Source organism: Acomys minous (genome assembly GCF_964271855.1).
Source record: "Acomys minous genome assembly, chromosome: 11".
NCBI classification, from domain to species: Eukaryota; Metazoa; Chordata; class Mammalia; order Rodentia; family Muridae; genus Acomys; species Acomys minous.
The window spans coordinates 77,245,102-77,262,860 of record NC_140492.1 but is presented as its reverse complement, the minus strand read 5'-3'; positions in this window follow the sequence as shown (position 1 = coordinate 77,262,860).

The following is a 17,759-nucleotide window of genomic DNA, read 5'->3' as shown; positions in this document are numbered from 1 at the left end:
ATAATGAGATCATAAAATTCTATTTTATGTTTACAAAGTATAGTTTAGAGCAGATAACTAGATACAAAGCTCATGTAACTCAAATATGCTAAACCTGAAACTTGTCAGAGATCTGCTGAATACGGCATTTTGTAAGGCGCGGCCACACCCGATAATGGTGGCGACCTGAGACGGCAACTGTTACCACTCCCGCACATGCACAGACATAAGCCCTCTCAATGCACCCCTCCCAAACAGGGGTATGCAAATGAAGCACTCCAACATGCCCACTCGACTGCGGGCATGATAATGGGGCATGCTCATGGGGCATGCTAATGAGGCAGGCTAATGAGGCATCCAAATGTAACCAATGAGACTTTGACACGCCACGTCCAAACAGTATTTAAACGGCGTGCTCACAGGCATTCGGGGTCTTTCGCTTCATCTTCAAGGATGCTCCCAATAAAGCGCGATTGAGAAGGATCCTGTGTCTGCGTCGTTCCTGCCGGCGGGAGGACGTGACACATTTAACATGTGTAAACTTATTATGAAAAACAGAGATTCTCAGATCATACCAGCACTTCCCCAAAGTTCCAGAAGATTTGAGCACAATGGCAGGTGACTTCAACCCTGGATTGTGGTATACTGACCAGTGAGCAAAACTGCTCCCAATGTTTCACCCTCTCTTAGGGCTCAAACTGGATACCCGGAGAGTCATTGTCTCACATTGCTGAAACATGGTGAGGTCAGTCTCTTACATGTTCATCTTCCACAGAAACATCCTCTTGTCCTCTGTGCCTGATACCAGACTGTCTCTACCCATGGTGCCATGCTGCCAGAGAGGATAACTGGGGCAAATGTGTATTTACTGTTGACTATGACTAACTAGTCATCTCTGTCATTTTTATTAATACTCAGATTCCTTTAGATTACAAAGTTCTCAGGACTCTGATCACATTGACAGCAAAGATGATATTAGCTTGATAGCTAAAAAGCATAGAATTGGCTGCTTATCCCAAAGTAATCTACCATGTTAGTTCATTGGTCAACTTATTAGCTAGTTAAAACTACTGGATACTAAATCTCTTATTTAAAAAGGCAAACAGATTTGCTTTACTCACAGACCTCAGCTTGAAGACAAACAGGCTTCAGCTAACTTCCCAGCCCTCTTCATACGCAGGAGACCAAGCTTTAACTGTCAGGTCTAGATAAAGTCCACCTTGTTACCAGACTTCTTTTTACCATTCTTTTAGCCAAAGGACAGTGACGACTTACAGCAATTTCACCTATGTCTTAAGGCTTCCATAAAGATGTTTTATGAATCTTAGGAGGCCTAAGGTGTTTTATGAATATTGCATGGTCCAAGAAGATGTTTTAAAGTTGATACGTGCAAGTTAAGAAAGTTAGAAGGTCTAAGAAAGTGTTTTAAGTTGATAAATGCAAGTTATGAAGGTTTATATGTCTAAAAAGATGTTTTCTTTCTTCCTGTTGCTATGCTATTATTCTATTAATTGTTGAGAGTGTTGACACTGGTCAATGGAGCTCTAATTTATTAGTCTAACTGTGTTAAAATATTCCACTATATGATCCTATCATAGTTCCAAGGTCAAAAATTTAAATTTCCTTTGATTACCTTCTGCTTAAAATGTCTCTCATTGTACTAAAATCATATACTTCCAGTCTTCTGAGTAGAGGGAAGAAGCCCCTCTGTCACACTGTGTCCTGATGCTGAAGATCTCAGTAAAAAAGTTCCACTAGCTGAGGAAGAGGCTTCACCACATCCCGGTCAGGGAACCAAATGTCAGGGTCCGAACGCGCTGAAGAAAAGACCCCAGACTCAAATAGTATGCAAACAACAAACAACGTTTATTCTGTAGGATCCAACAAACTGGGGTCACTGTTCATACAGGAGGGATCCCCCCACCCTGTGAACTTGTAGGCTGTTTTTAAAGGCTTTTAGGGGTGTTCCTGAGGGGTGGTGTTAGGTAATCATTAGGCTAGAGAGCCTGTGCTACATCATCTCTGGTTGGCTGCCCCAGAAAATGGTGCCCTGGGCCTGCTCTGAACTAATAGAAATGGAAGCCTGTTGCTAGACTTATTTAACCAGATGTCGTGAGTCGAGGGAAGGAAGAACCTCAAGGAAATGAGTATCGAGATTTTCCAGATGCTTTATTAGTCACTCACTCATCGCACCTCATGCAGACATCCCAATACCGCTCCTCGTCTGCTGAGTACACCTGTCGTCTGATGGATGGCTTCACAGGTCAGGCTCGCCATCTGTCCTGGTGCGCTGAGTGGTTCACGGTGTGCTTCCTCTTCTCGGTCAGGGCCCCAGTCTAGTCTGGTCTCTGATGGGTCTTTGGATTTGGGGTCAGCACAGTGGAGTGTGTAAACATCACAGCCAGCCGGAAGTGGCCTTGTTCTCCGCTTATATACCCTATCTATGTGGGGAAGAATCATGGCCCCTTTTAGCCAATGAGGTATTGGAGTATGTCACTCATTTTGTATTACGCTTATTGTTACGCTTAGGTGGACAACTTAATGTCTTATCACAGCAAGCGCACTGTTGCACTTATCGCTACCAACATACATGTTTTTGTTTGTTTTACTACATTTTCACCTCTTTGTTTTACTTGTTCTCTACACCAGGGCTCCCACTGACCTTTCTAATTGATAACAGACCAGCATGGCCCATCCCTGAAGACATGGGAATCATGGGAAGGGGCTTCTATTCTGATCACAGCCCACTAAACAATTTAAATGGAGAGACCCTGTCCTCTTTCTAGCTAGGGTTAAAGATCTTCCAGCCTAGAGACGCCAGATACAGGCACTGAGCACTAAATTAGCCTGAGACCTTGCACCAGAGAATGTCAAAGCAGCATCTCTTCCAACACCTGCTGGGTACCTGGGAATTACATGATACAAACACAGCAGGTGGTCATTGAGCCTCTACTCTCCCCTGCTGGCCTCTACTCCTTTAACCAGCTATACTTCTCAGTTTGCATTCCTGTCCTGGGAGTGAGGGTCTCACTGCAGGTCATGGTTTTCACGGGGGCTTAGCCTCTCCATCCTGCTTTGTTTTGCCTTTGCTGGAGACATGGGGAGCAAAATAAAAGGCAGTGTTGACAGAGGCACGATCTCCAGCAGGTGTGTGTTTCCTTTCTCCCAAGACAAAAGACAATAGACAAAGGCTTCTGCAGCCTTTTCTGTGCTCCTTGAGGGTTTGAGGGACTGTTCTTCAACTTGAACACTCTGAAGAACACATTGTCTTAGGCAGCCTCTTCCCTTTGCTGTGCTGCAGGCATCTCAGAACTGAGGAGAAAAATCCCTCCAGGCACATGAGGAGAAAATGACTCAGAAAAAAAGATCCCCTTGTCGGTAACCGATGATTTCCTTTGACCTGGTGTATGTCAGAAAAGCAGTGAGACTTTAGAAAACAGCGAGCACACAGATTTCCTGATTGTTCACTCAACATTAGTTCCTGAAGAGATCAGAGTTCAGAACTGTTAAGTTTCTTCAATGTTTTAAATATGAACTATAAGCCACACAACAGATATGACATAGAGAAGCTTATCATAGGGGAAGGATACCCCAGAGAGAAAGAGAGAGACAGGAAGAGAGATAGAGAAATAAAGACAGCAAGAGAGGAGAAAGGAACAAAAGAGGGAGGTAAGAGGTTTGTACTTTTATATAATACTGAGCAGGGGCTTACCTATTGGCAGGCAGGTAATGACATCATAGGTTGCTAGGCAGACTGGGCACAGTATGCTAACACAATGTGCTAGCTATTCCTTTTTTTGTGTGTTTTTTTATAAAATATCTTGATAGTTGTGAAATGTAAATTGTCATCGTTCATGTACATGTTTTAACTCTTGCAGTTTACCTAGTGATTCATAAAGTTTCTAATTTCAACACCAATTTCTAAGTGACAACAGACAAAAAAAGTAGAAAGACCACATTGGGGCTGATGAATAATTTGGATCACAGATGTTGGAATGGAAGAACCACTAGTAAGACAAGAGTAGCATCATTTCTTATTGACCCAAATGGTGAGTATAAACAGGTTCAACATCATGACACATGAGTGATGCTTCCCCAGAGCTGTTGACTGGCTGCGTGTGGTGGTGCATGCCTTTGATCCCAGCACTCGGGATGTGACCAGTCCAGCTGGTCAGTTATTGGGGGGCCGAGGAGGGTCACAACCTGTGGATAAAAAATGGGTGAGAGAGAGGCAGGGCTCAGGGAAACCGTAGCTTGTCAAGAGCCGTTTATTGAAGGTAAGGGCAGGCTTTTTAAAACCTGCTTTAGGGAGGGCAGGGGTAAGCAAGGAGGGTAATGGAAAAGTACAGAATCTTCTGGGGTTGAGCCCCGGGAACATCTGCAGGGAGAGGGGTTTTCCTAGTTGGGGCAAAGCAGGATGTCTCTGTGGTTATCTCAGGATCGGATCGCTCTCTTCTCAGGGCTAAGCCGGATGCCTTGCGTGCCTAGTGAGTGGCCAAGCAGGATGTTTGCTGCAGATGCTGAATGGGTGGGGGTCAGCCACGGGCCGTTTGGTCCCTGGCAGGGATGCAGAGACAGGCACCAAGAGAATTTCTTTGGCTTAAATAGTATCACCTGGAAAATTCTCATCCCCGTAATTCTTTTTAATTTTTGCCATAGAGCTGTACTGCAACACTTATTTCAGACTGCACATCTTCTCATCACAGAAGATGCAACTAAGACCATCTGTTATCTAACAAGATTCCAGATAAAGGGCTTGAGTTGGAGGGCACATCAGAAAAGATGACCCCTTAGGAACAAGCCATTCTTAGAGTCTCCTTAAAACACATGTAAAGGTCTGTGTTTCTACTTTATCTCTCAGGAAAATTCTATAACAAGTCATGTTATGGTCTGGTCAGATCTTATTAATATTACAGAATATTAAAATAATATATACTTTATTTGGTGTTCATATAAAAAACTAGGTTATTGAGACAAGGGGCTTATCCACTAAAAAAGGAATATAGTGAGTCTCCTACCTTTCTCTATCACTATTAATTCTTTAATTTCTTCTAAAGCTGAAAACCTTCACTAGGAATTTTCTCTGCTCCTTTTGATCCAATTGCTCTTACTAACCTGGACCAAATTCTCGGATGTATAGATCCCAGTTCAGGGATAGAAGACAGAAGTTCACTAGTCTAACCCCCAGACTTACCCCAGGGCTGCGGCACAACACCCACTGAAGCCTCCTTTCCCCTCTCTCTCCCCATCTCCAGTGGATCACATAGTCTGTGAGCTTCCTTCCTCCTGTCCGCTGCTTTCGCCCAGGTCCCAATCCTAGCAGGCACTCTGTGGGAACCCACAGACCACTCAGATTGGGGAAATAAGTAGGCTAATTGCAGATCTTCATCTTTCCCACAGAGTCCAATCCCTCAGTCTCATCTCTAGCTCTCTATCAGACCTTCTGCTGTGGCCTCCTGCCATCATTGTAACCCCGCCCGCCCCCTGCCTGTATTCCTAGGGTACTAAAGAAGCAAATCCTGGTGAAATCCTGCTTTCTGTCTGTGAGCACCCTCAGCTCCCTCCATCCCATGCCTGTCAATGTCTGTCTTTGCTCTGGCAAGGTCCAGGATGGAATGTGGAACTGGATGCGGAATCCCCTTCACTGGTCACCGAGCTGGTGGCTCAGGCAGCTCATAGGACTGCAAGAAGAAAGAGGGGAGGGAGCCTAGGATTCCTTCTCTAGTAATGGGCTGCACTGCAGCTAAGGAGGAAAACCTAAACTGACCACAATTTTCCTACAGCCAGGGCTGTAAAAGTGGCTTCTAGTAAAAAACTGCAGGGGGTGGTTCGAAAACGAGGCCCTTTGATCTGTAGATAGGCTTCTTTGCAGTTCTTCAGGAGGTTAAAGAATGCCTGCTTGTCTGAGGGGGTTAATGGGGGAGCCCCGAGTCTGTAAACTTATTTGTGAATCTACAGCATGTGAGGCCCTCAGCAAGGCCAGCAGCTTTCAGAAGACACAGTCCAGAAAGAGATGCCTGAGTGTCCATAACTGTTGCTCATAGCAGGCACACTGGTTCACAGACTAGAGTCTGGGAGTTGGATAATGGGCTCTCCTCTTGTATAGCAGGCATCACGTACTCAGATGCATTTTTTTATGGCTGTAAGACTTGAACAGTGTCACCAAATGGTATGAATTTTAAATTCCTCTGTGGTTCTATGAGACTGCCTAAGACATGGGAGGGCATCCATCCTTAACGAGAACGTGCTGAAGTGGCAGGTGACTACACTTCAAACTCTGTGTCTAGTGTACGGTGTCAGTGTGTTATGACAGAAACATCTTTTACTTTTGAAGAGACTGGAACTGAAACTTTTGCTGGACCCCACAGCCAAAGCTAATAAAGTGCACTGATGTCATCTAAGACTGCTATTTTACTGGGTACTCAGCCTATTTATTTAATCTGCCTTTAAGAAAACAATGTAGGGACTGGGTAGATGGCTCAGCAGTTAAGAACACTGTCTGCTCTTCCAGAGGTTCTGAGTTAGTTCCCCAGCAACATGGTGGCTCACAACCAACTATACTGGGATCTGATTCCCTTTTCTGGCCTACAGGTGTACATGCAGACAGAGCATTCATATACATAAAAAAATAAATTATTTAAAATGAGAGAAAGGCAGCAGTGTAACAAGCAAACTTACTTGCCCTGGCCTTTCCATGTAATAAACATCTTTGACCCTAACACACGGCTATAATATTAGATTATGTGCTTGATTTAGCTACTCTTCTCTTGCTGTGAAAAAGCACCCTGACCAAGGCAGCTTAGAGAAGAGAGCGTGTAATGGAGGCTTCTTACAGTTTCAGGGGTTGAGCTCAAGTCATCTGAGAGCAGGTGATTAATTGATGATTGATGAGGAGGGCCCAACCCATTTAGATGGTGTCATGCCTGGGCTGGTTCTGGGTTCTATAAGAAGCAGGCTGAGCAAGCCATGAGGGAAAAGTCAGTAAGCAGCACCCTCCATGGCCTCTGCACCAGCTCCTGCCTCAGGATTCCAGCCCTGCTGGAGTTCCTGCCCTGACTTCCTTTGATGATGAACAGTGATGTGGAAGTGTACGCCAAATAAACCCTTTCCTCTCCAACTTTCTTTTTGATCATGGTGTTTCATTAGAAAGAATAGAAACCCTAAAACAACCCTCCTGGCATGGAGCACAGCTGCAGTCAGGTAGGCATGATGCTGGAGCAGTAGCTGAGAGCACATGGTGGCTGGGGGTGTGGGGTGTGGGGCGGTGTGGAATGGTGTGGCCTTCTGAAACCTTAAAGCTTACTCATGGTGGTGACACACCTCCTGGGGGGAGGAGACCACATCTACAAGTCTTTTCCCAATAGTTCCACCAACCAGACACCAAACATTCAATTATATGAGCATTTAGGATCCCAACTTTATTCAAACCACAGTACTTTTCCATGTCCTGACAAAGGATAATGCATATGTGTTCTAATAATAATTTGCTAGGTTGAAAATTTTATAAATGAATATTAACCATAAATACTGAATACAGCATTCAGGTATTACTTGATAAACAATGCTGTTTTAAGTAATTTTTGGTCTCTGAGTCAGTTGGAATCAATTGGTGTCAGTGACTTAATATCTTCTAAAACTCTGTTAAAGATTTCATTAAAGTATTGCTCAGTCCTTGCCCATGTGATGCTTTCTGTGATGGTCAATAAATACAGAGCAAAGCCCTTTGTTAGGTACACAGAGACACATACACACACACACACGCACGCACGCACGCACACACACACACACACACAGCAATTTTTCTGTTGCTGCACAAGTGTGTGTGTGTGTGTGTGTGTGTGTGTGTGTGTAACTTTATGTAAGTATGTACTGTATGTTGGGCATGTTCCCAACCCACCCACACAATGCTGTTCTTCTCCCTTTTCTCTTCTCCTCTATTATTTCTTTTTTTCCCTCAGGACATTTTTACTTTGTTCATGTCATACAGGCATTCATACTTTTACATATTTACATATTTTACATACACACACAGAATATAACGAAAATAAAATTTAAAAATAAAGAGTACTTGCAGTCTTTTTGTTCAATACTCATTAGTATATGCTTTTGCTTTGATTTTTTTCTACAAAATTTATGTATAGTAATTAATGGTCAGTCAGCTTGAATTTTTTTATTTATGTTGATAATGTCATTTTCAATGATCTTGGTACTTTCGTAAATATTATACTATCTGCACATAAAAATGATTTGCCTCTGGCTCTTTTAGGCTCATACTCTTATATTAGTAAGTAACAACAAAAACCTTCAATATAATATTATATGATAGAACAAGGCTCCTTGTCAACTCGTAATTCACACTAGTGACAGGAAATAAAACACTATTTTTCTCCATCTAACCAGAACACTTCACTTTGTAAGGTGTGGTAGTGGGAACAAAAGAGTGGTGTTGCTGCGACCTCTTCTGGCCAAAGGTGGTCACGCGTGTCACCTGAAGAAATGAGGATGTGTATTACCTGGTGTGGGGCGCCACCTTGTGGAAAGGAGAATTTAATGCATCTGATCTGTGTCTTCTCCCACAGTTGCCTTGGTCTGCAGCTGCTTGATGACTTCAGTCATCCTCACCACAAGCACCTCTTCTCTCTCAAAAACAAACCCAACCTTAGTCATAAAGGAAAGGCACAGGCTGGAGAGAAGGCTTAGAGGTTGAGAACATCTGTTGCACTTCCAGAAGTCCTGAGTTCAGTTCCCAGCAAACACATGGTGGCTCAAAACCATCGACAGTGTGGTCTAACGCCCTCTACTGGCTGGCATGCATATATGCAGATAGAGCCCCTATGTACACAATAAATAAATCTTAAAAAAAAAAAGGAAAGGCACATTTGATCTCCTATACTTAAATATATTTTATAATGAGCTAATAGTTCATTGTTTGTGGACATCAGGAAGAAACTGCCCCAGATGTGGGGCATGGTGGCACATGTCTGTAATCCCAGCACCTGGGAGGCATAGGCACATAGATCTTTGTGAGTTTGAGGCCAGCCAGGTCTACAAAGTGAATCCAGGAGAGCTACGGCTACAAAAGAAATCATCTCAAAAAAAAAAAAAAAAAAAAAAAAAAAAAAAAAAAAAAGAACAAGAAAAGAAAGAAAGAGAGAAGCTGCCCGTCAAGGTGCTGGCTCACTATTACTCCCAGCACTGCAGGCAGAGGGCAGAGATGGGTAGATATCAGGGAGTAGAACATCCTGCTCCACATGAATAGCTCCAGGCTAAATCTAAAGAGAAATAAACCTGTTCCAAAATATGATTTTCGGTAACTGACAACCAAGGTCCACAGGTCTCTGCTGATGTGTGTGTGTCCCTTCTGGGTGTGCACAGTACAAGACCAAGCTTTATTATGCCAGGAGAACATTCATGAGAAGTTAAAACGGATTACCCAGGCAGATTAAAAACAGAGGGACTAAAACTAATATAAAAACACAAGTATTGCCAGGCGTGGTGGCACATGCCTTTAATCCCAGCACTCAGGAGGCAGAGGCAGGCAGAGCTCTGTAAGTTTAAGGCTAGGCCTGTCTACAAAGTGAGTACAAGAGTAGAGCAATGGCTCAGAGATTACAGGCTAAGTCCACGGACCTGAGTTTAATCCTAGGACAGCCAAGGCTACACAGAGAAACCCTGTCTCAAAAACAAAACAAAAAAAGCTGGAGATTCAACCATCTTACATAAACATTTTGGATCTTAAATCATTAACATCCTATCATTTCCATATTTTTAAGACCAAAGCCGGGCGTGGTGGCGCACGCAGGCGGATCGCTGTGAGTTCGAGGCCAGCCTGGTCTACAAAGCGAGTCCAGGACAGCCAAGGCTAACACAGAGAGACCTTGTCTTGAAAAAACAACAAAACAAAACAAAACAAAAAGACCAGTGCCACTTGTGAAACAACATTGAGTCATGTCTGCATTTGATTGATGGTCTCTGGGTAGCCATCCTGAAAGAGTCCTTGTTTGGTTGTGGTGAGCAAATTTGCTTGCCATTTCCCATCATGCAATTTTAACTATGTAAATGAGATGATGAATTATCAGGCTGCAGGTAATTCTGACTGGTTGCACTTTTGTGGCTCCAGGTGAGTAAAGAGAAACCCAGGGTTTTCTGCCCAAAGGATTCTTTTTCTTTCTTTCTTTCTTTCTTTCTTTCTTTCTTTCTTTCTTTCTTTCTTTCTTTCTAAAGATGTATCTATTTTTTTATACAGTTTTCTGCCTGCATTCTGTTAAGTGGCCAGAAGATGACACCAGATCTCATTTTAGATTGTTAGGGACACTCTAAGAACTCCAGTGCTCTTCTGAGCCATTTTTTAAAAAAGTTAATTTATTATTCCCCCCCCCCCAAGGTGTTCTTTTTGTAATGTGATTGAAACTTGGACCTGTTAGTCCTACCCTTTTCTTCTCTTTCTCTAGCTCTTATTTTATGTCTGTAAGTGTTTCACCTGTTTTTTGACTCCACCTTCCTTAACAAACTGATTTCCAGGGTTACAACATCTGTTTAAAAGAAGACAAAGGGCTGGAGAGAGTGCTTGGCAGTTTGACTGCTCTTCCAAAGACCAGGGTTCAAGTCTCAGCATCACGTGAAGGTGGTGTCAGCTGCAGTGCATACATTTAATCCCAGCATTTCCAGGTATGACTAAAGGCCATTTGCTTAAGGCTAGCACCCTAGCCTAGGTCTTCAGCATGCTGGTTACCTCCAGGAATCTCTGGATTCCTGCTGAATAGGTTTCTTATCAGTAAAGGGTTGGGCTTGTGATTTTCCCTGAGGGCTATATGAGGCTCCTTAGAGGATCTTGTGGTTCCAGATCAGGGGAAGAGATCTGTGTATGTGAAGGTCAGAGGATAAATGCAGGTGCCCATTTCTTGTTTTCTTTTTCACACAGCTTCTCTGTGTAGTTATGGCAATCCAGGAACTCAGTAAATACAGCAGGCTGGCCAACAAATCAGAGATTACCCTTTTCCAGCCTCCTCAGTGATTGTATTAAAGGTGTGCAAAACGTCCCCAGCCCAGGAGGCAAGTTAAAGCACTGTCAGTAAACTCAGAAAGGCCCCTCCCACCTGGCTTGGGGTGGAACTAAGCAATCCTAGTGAGAGCTGCTTTGCCTTTCAGGTCAATGTTATCAACAGATGTTATCAAAGGACATCACCAGTCATGCATGCACTTGGAAGAGGAGTCCAGCAACATGTGGCTCCGTCTAGATCTTCATGGTCAACTGAAGGTTCATGGAGAGGAGACCTGGCGCCCTCTCCTGGCCCGCAGGTGGAGATGCAGGCAGAACACTGCACACTTAATGCAGAACTCAAAGAGAACAGAAAGAGAGAAAAACACAATGAAACGACCCAGCTGAGGGGGAGGTCTGGTGTTGCTCCTGTGGTCTCATTTTTACGACAGCGAGATAGGACTCAGTGGAAATGTGGCGTGTTCCGTGGGTAGATGGGCACCTGTAGGATGTAAACTAGCTAATGGTTGGTTAAAGTGTAGATGTCAGATTCTTTTTTTTTTTTTTCCTTTTTTCTTTTTTGGCTTTTCGAGACAGGGTCTCTCTGTGTTAGCCTTGGATGTCCTGGACTCGCTTTGTAGACCAGTCTGGCTGGCCCTGAATTTTTACAGCTATCCACGTGCCTCTGCCTCCCGAGTCCTGGGATTAAAGGCGTGCACCACCATACCATACCCGGCAGATACATGTGGGATTCTTTTAAGATTTTTTTATGTCTGTTTTTTTTTTTTTTGAGACAGGGTTTCTCTGTGTAGCCTTGGCCATCCTGGACACACTTTGTAGACCAGGCTGGCCCTTGAACTCATAGCATCCCTTTCTTTCCTCTTCCAGAAATGGACTGCTTCCTGATTTCAGCTTAAGACAGTCACACTTCTAGGTCATGGTAGAGGGGATTAGGAAGGACTCCAACCCATTTCATATAAATAGTACCCTGAACGAAAAGAACAGGCATCGGCTGCTCTGCCTTTTTGTCTCTCCAGTCTCTTGTGTATGTTTGGGCTTGTATGCGAACCCACACATTTCTTTCTACCATAAATTATATTCCAAAACAAATGTGTGTTTGTAGTATTGGTTTTTTTTTTTACACTTTTAATTTAAAGGGTACTTTCTAGGTCAGGGGTGAGAGGCTCCTCACAATCCCCCTCCGCCCCCCGTGCACCTGCAAGCGCCCCTCCCGCTCCCCGCCCCCGGGCCGCTGCGCCCCCGGCCCTCTGCTCCGCCCACCTGCCCCCCACCCCGTGTAAATTGGATTTAAGTCCCTGCCATCTAGAGGGATGGAAAACACAGAGAACAGAGAAGATCACTTCGGAAGATTTTTTTCCCCCTGTGTGGCGGTGCCTCAGAATTCAAACGAAAGAGAGCACGAAGACAAAGCAAATGGGACTAGAGAGATGCATCGGTGGTGAGGAGCACTGTCCGCTCTTCCAAAGGACCTGGGTTGGATCCTCAACACCCACCCGGCAGCTCACAACTGTCTGTAAGGCCACTACCAAGAATCTGACACATTCATACCGACTGATGCACAGAAAAAAATTAAAATAAGGATGGGGGGTGGTGGCACACGCCAATAATTCCAGCAGGCTGGCCAACAAATCAGAGATTACTCTTTTTTTGCCTAAAGAGACGTGCTTTAGAACGAACTAATTTTGCCTATTTGCACAGTAGTACAGTTTCTGAGTATGTAACTGGGTTTGATGAAACCAGCATTTCTCTTGCTTCCCTGCGCTTAGGGAAGCTCAGTTTTAGTCACAGTAGCTCCCACAAGTGTCTCCTCAGTGTGTTCCCATTTCCTTAGAAACAGTGTATTTGCTGGGAGAAAAGTGCATTACTGTGCGCTTTCACCGTTCAGGAAAGACATGTGTAGAAGCACAGCGCTAGCAGAAACAACTGTTTCTCGACGTTATCTAACTGAGGGAAAGTTGCACACTTCGGAGATGCATTTGGGCTATTTTGTCAGAAATGAGTTTTTTGCCTTACACACTAGTTTTTCCTATTTGGGCAGTAGTACAGATTCTTAGTATGTAACTGGGTTTGATGAAATCAGCATTTCTCTTGCTTCCCTGTGCGTAGGGAAGCTCAGTTTTAGTCACAGTAGCTCCCACAAGTGTCTCCTCAGTGTGTTCCCATTTCCTTAGAAACAGTGTATTTGCTGGGAGAAAAGTGCATTACTGTGCCCTTTCACCGTTCAGCAAAGACATGTGTAGAAGCACAGCGCTAGCAGAAACGACCGTTTCTCGACGGTTTCTAACTCAGGGAACAAGTTGCACACTTCGGAGATGCATTTGGGCAACTTTGTAGGAAACGGGTTTTTTGCCTAAAGAGACGAGCTTTAGAACGCACTAGTTTTTCCTATTTGCACAGTAGTACAGATTCTGAGTATGTAACTGGGTTTGATGAAATCAGCATTTCTCTTGCTTCCCTGTGCGGAGGGAAGCTCAGTTTTAGTCACAGTAGCTCCCACAAGTGTCTCCTCAGTGTGTTCCCATTTCCTTAGAAGGAGTGTATTTGCTGGGATAACAGGAGTTGGGAGGCAGAGACAAACAGATCTCAATGCATTTGAGGCCAGCCTGGTCTGCTCGACAAGTTCCAGGCCAACCCGGGCTACCTAGTGAGACCCTGACTTGACAAAACAAAACAAAACATTTTTTGAACCAACACCTGTGGGCCTGCCTCCTCTGCCAGAGTACACTGGATCGTGTTAGCATCTACTGACTGACATCAGTGACTCCTGTCCTCCAAACACTAGGGTACCCAGATCCAGGCTTTGTGTCCTTTGGAAGCACTGTGTGTGTCAGTGGCCATGCCTGGACTGTTCACACCTACAAGAATAGGAACCCTATACCTGAAAGCTCATGAACTCAGGAAGGTAAGGGACACAACATATGTATTGCCAAGGTTCCTCAGAGCCAGGCCAGCCACCTGCCAAGCGGACATCATGTGATAATGAGGTTTAATTCGCATGCAGAGCCAATGTGTAGGGTCATTCTCCATAGAGAGTGAGTTTGCAGTCTGCAGTGGAGGTCGGCTCATTTCTGCTTTCCACTTGCAGTCTGGAAACAACAGGTGGGTCCATGGTCCTCAGCTTGGACTGGCATCCTAACAACGCTTTTCAGGCTCATATGACTTCAAGTGCACAGTGTTTTCTCCCTGTATTGAAGAGGTGAGTGAGAAGCCAGCTGGCAGCACTATGGCAGCAAGGTGCCTTTTGGTTAGCAGATGTCAGAGTTTGGTGGTCCCGTTGGTTGCCTGGTGCATGGATTCACAATCTTCTCCAGGGAGAGCTCTGGTCAGCTACAGCACTGCCATGTGAGTTGCTGAAGCCTAGAAAAGTCTGCAGCTTCCAACTCTGAAAGCCAGGCTCGCACCACCAGTGAGTGTGGCATTCATCCCAGAGAACAGTGTATTGCCTGCTGGCCTTACTGCTACACAGTGCTCTTTAACAATGATGATGGCTGCTGCTTGACTTTTGACTTCAAGGTAGACTCTGCCAAACAGCATCCAATGTGTCCTGTCCACCATGGGACACTTCTATGGCATGGAGCCGCAACCTGGGACTTCACAACCATGGAGGTGCTGCACCAGAATGACATCACTCAGGTGTCTACTGATGAGGTAGCAAGCAGGAGTGTGGTGATGTGTACCCTGCTGGTGTGATAAAGCATGACAATGTGGGTTTTCCAGAGCACAGAGGCTTTGATCTGGGGCCTCCGGATAATATTATGCGAGTTACCACCATTCAGCATGAGGAACTGGGCTGAACAGGCCCTGCTGTTGGTAGGGTGGCAAGAAACCCTGCCCTCATTTTAATACTGTGAACACAGAGCAAGGTAATACGCATGTTTGTTTGGGTGTCATTGGTAAAAGTGCCAGTACGAAAGGCAACAGGAGTTTTTTCTTTGTTTTGATTTTGCTATTGCATTCTATTTTAACCAAAGCTTCTCTTTAGCTTACCAGGCAAAATTGTCCCATGGACTTAAAAAAGAAAAGCTAAGAGAAGTATATAAGTTTGTCTGTTAGTGAATTAAATAGAAATAGTGAACATGAAAAAAATTCTTATAAGCATTTAAGGGAATCAAAATTCTTGACTTATTAGTTTTCGGTTGTTCTGTGGAATGATGCTGCGCTCTGAAATAAAGGGCTGAGGTCTTTGCTCAATCCTAGTGCTAATTGTTATAGCAGGCCATGCTAAGATAAGGAGCCACAACTCTATTAGCAACGGCAAAGATCTAAGCAGCTAATTCAGTGTGCATGCATGGAAGGGGATACAGGCTTGCAAAGGTATCTTTACATTTTCATCTTAAGAGCGTCATATTAATTGCATGCCCCTTCCACAAAACCTTGTAAAAAACACTCTCACAGACTCACCAAGAACTTTTCCTCTTGATATCAGATGAGAAGTGATTGTATAATTACATTACCTGCATAATTAAATATGAATTCAGAGCCTCTGAACTGTACAATATCATGGTTTAACTTTCTAATAGAATTATTATGCCTTTGGTGTAGAACTTCTTTTTTGCTATGCAAAGAAGATCTAATTACTGAATGAGATGACATTAACTTCAGGGTCATTTTTTTTCAACTAATGGGTTTAGATTTAAAATGATTCACAGAATTTCTTTCTCATTTTCTTACTGGGATTCAACTCATAGTACTTGGCATGTGAGTGATCTACTAGGCTTTATTAACTATTGTCCAGGGCAGGAAAAAATATCCAGCCAATATTTAGATACGGAAAGACTCTTCTCAGAGTTATCAGGCTTCTGGGAAGAGCCCCTCCAATACCCCCTGAGAGACACCACAAGCCTTTGTTAGACATCATAAACACATGTAATGACCTTGTGGGTAGGTTCCATAATGATCATATGAGGTCACACTTGTTTCTTAGGATGAAAAGTGTTGATTGGTACATGTTCCTGATAGAATAATTAATTCATGTTAAAAACATGATGGTGGCTGGAGAGATAGCAGTTGAGAGCACTTTCTACTCTTACAGAGGACTGGGATTCCATCCCAGGATCCAATGGACTATAATCCCAGCTCCAAGGGTTCTGATGGCCTCTGAAGGCACTGCAAAATCACATGTGTACGTAGGCATACATGCATGCAAAACACTCATACACATTGAATAAATCAACTAGGAAATCTTAGAAAAAAAGAGTTCAGATAAGAAGGAAAACAAGAACATCATCATACACTTCATAGTTGTTGAAATGCACACCAGCTCCAAGCCTCTTTGTGAAAGTCTGTCAGTCAAAAAGGATCCATTGTCTCTACTGGTGGGAATGACCAGGAGGAGCTGACAACCTCCCACAGCTTTTTAATGTTGATAGCTTCTGTATCTGTACAGTATGATGCAGTCTGGTAAGACAGGAAGTTGTAGCACAGTGGGCCTCCACATGCCTCACAGGAAAGTGGTAGTGTAACAGAAGTCAAGCCTGGTGCACACGCCCACTCCAATCTCTCCTTGGAGTCTATCAAATGACACTACATTGGCTGCAGCAGGTTACACAGTATCTTTCTATTGTTGTGAGGAGACACTGTGATGATGGCAATTCTTCTAAAAGAAAGCATTTAGTTGGGGCTTGTTTACAATTTCAGAGGGTGAGTCCAAAAGCATCCTGGGAAGGACCGCGGTGGCAGGTAGGCAGGCATGGTGCTGGAGAAGTAGCTGAGGGCTCACATCTGATTTGCAAGATGGAGGCAGAGACAGCACACCGGTAACGGTGACAATCTTTTGAAACCTTAAAGCTCACCCTTAGTGACGCACTTCCTCCAATAAGGCTATACCTCCTAATCCTTCCCAAACAGTTCCACTCCTTGGTGATTAAACATTCAATTTTATGAGCCAAGGGGCTGTTCTCACTTAAACCACTCCAAGTTGTGAGGGTTTAGGTTGTTTATTTATAGGCTAATCTATCTGTGCTAGGAGGATAAAGGCAGAAGTAAAAATAGGAATATTGTTTCTATTTTCTACACAGTCTAATTAGAAACTTTGAACACTTCCTTTGGTTTGATATGGAAATTAAAAAAATTATTGTCAGTCTGACAAACAACTATTTACCAAGTAGTATGATGTATCTCCATTGTCTCTGAGTCCTTTAGCTGATTATTTTTAAAAAGCTAATTAAAAAAATCAATTCTGTTTAGAGTTGATATTTTTATCTTTATTAGTCAAAAACACAATTCCTTGGTGTGTGTGTGTGTGTGTGTGTGTGTGTGTGTGCCATGCCACTCCTATAAAAGTCAGAAGACAACTTTGGAAGTCTGTTCTTTCCTTCCACTATGAGTCTTGGCAATGAAATTCAAGTCGTCAGGCCTTCTTGGTGAACTTTACCCCCTGAGTCATCTCACTATCCCATATTCACTAATTTTTATTCTCAAATTATGAAAGTTATAAATTATTCTAGCAGGACGGTTTGTTTTAAAGTATCATGAGCTCAAGTACACAGAGATTGCTCTTTACTGACATATATTGAAATGACACTGTTGCATTTTTTGAATTTAATTGTTCTGAATTTAATCGTTCCAGAACTGAAAAACTTGGATTACCTCCAGCCAGTCCGAGGTCTGTCATTGCTGATTGACAGGTTCCAGGCAAGAAGAGATCGGGTTCTTTGCCAGTCATCTTGGCAGATCATCCTCCTGTCTTCATGGCATTAAATTTAAGGACCCTGCAAATAGGTGCTCTCACAGAGCCCACTGCCTGGAATTGGAGCTGTACCTTATCCTCAAATTCTTCTGC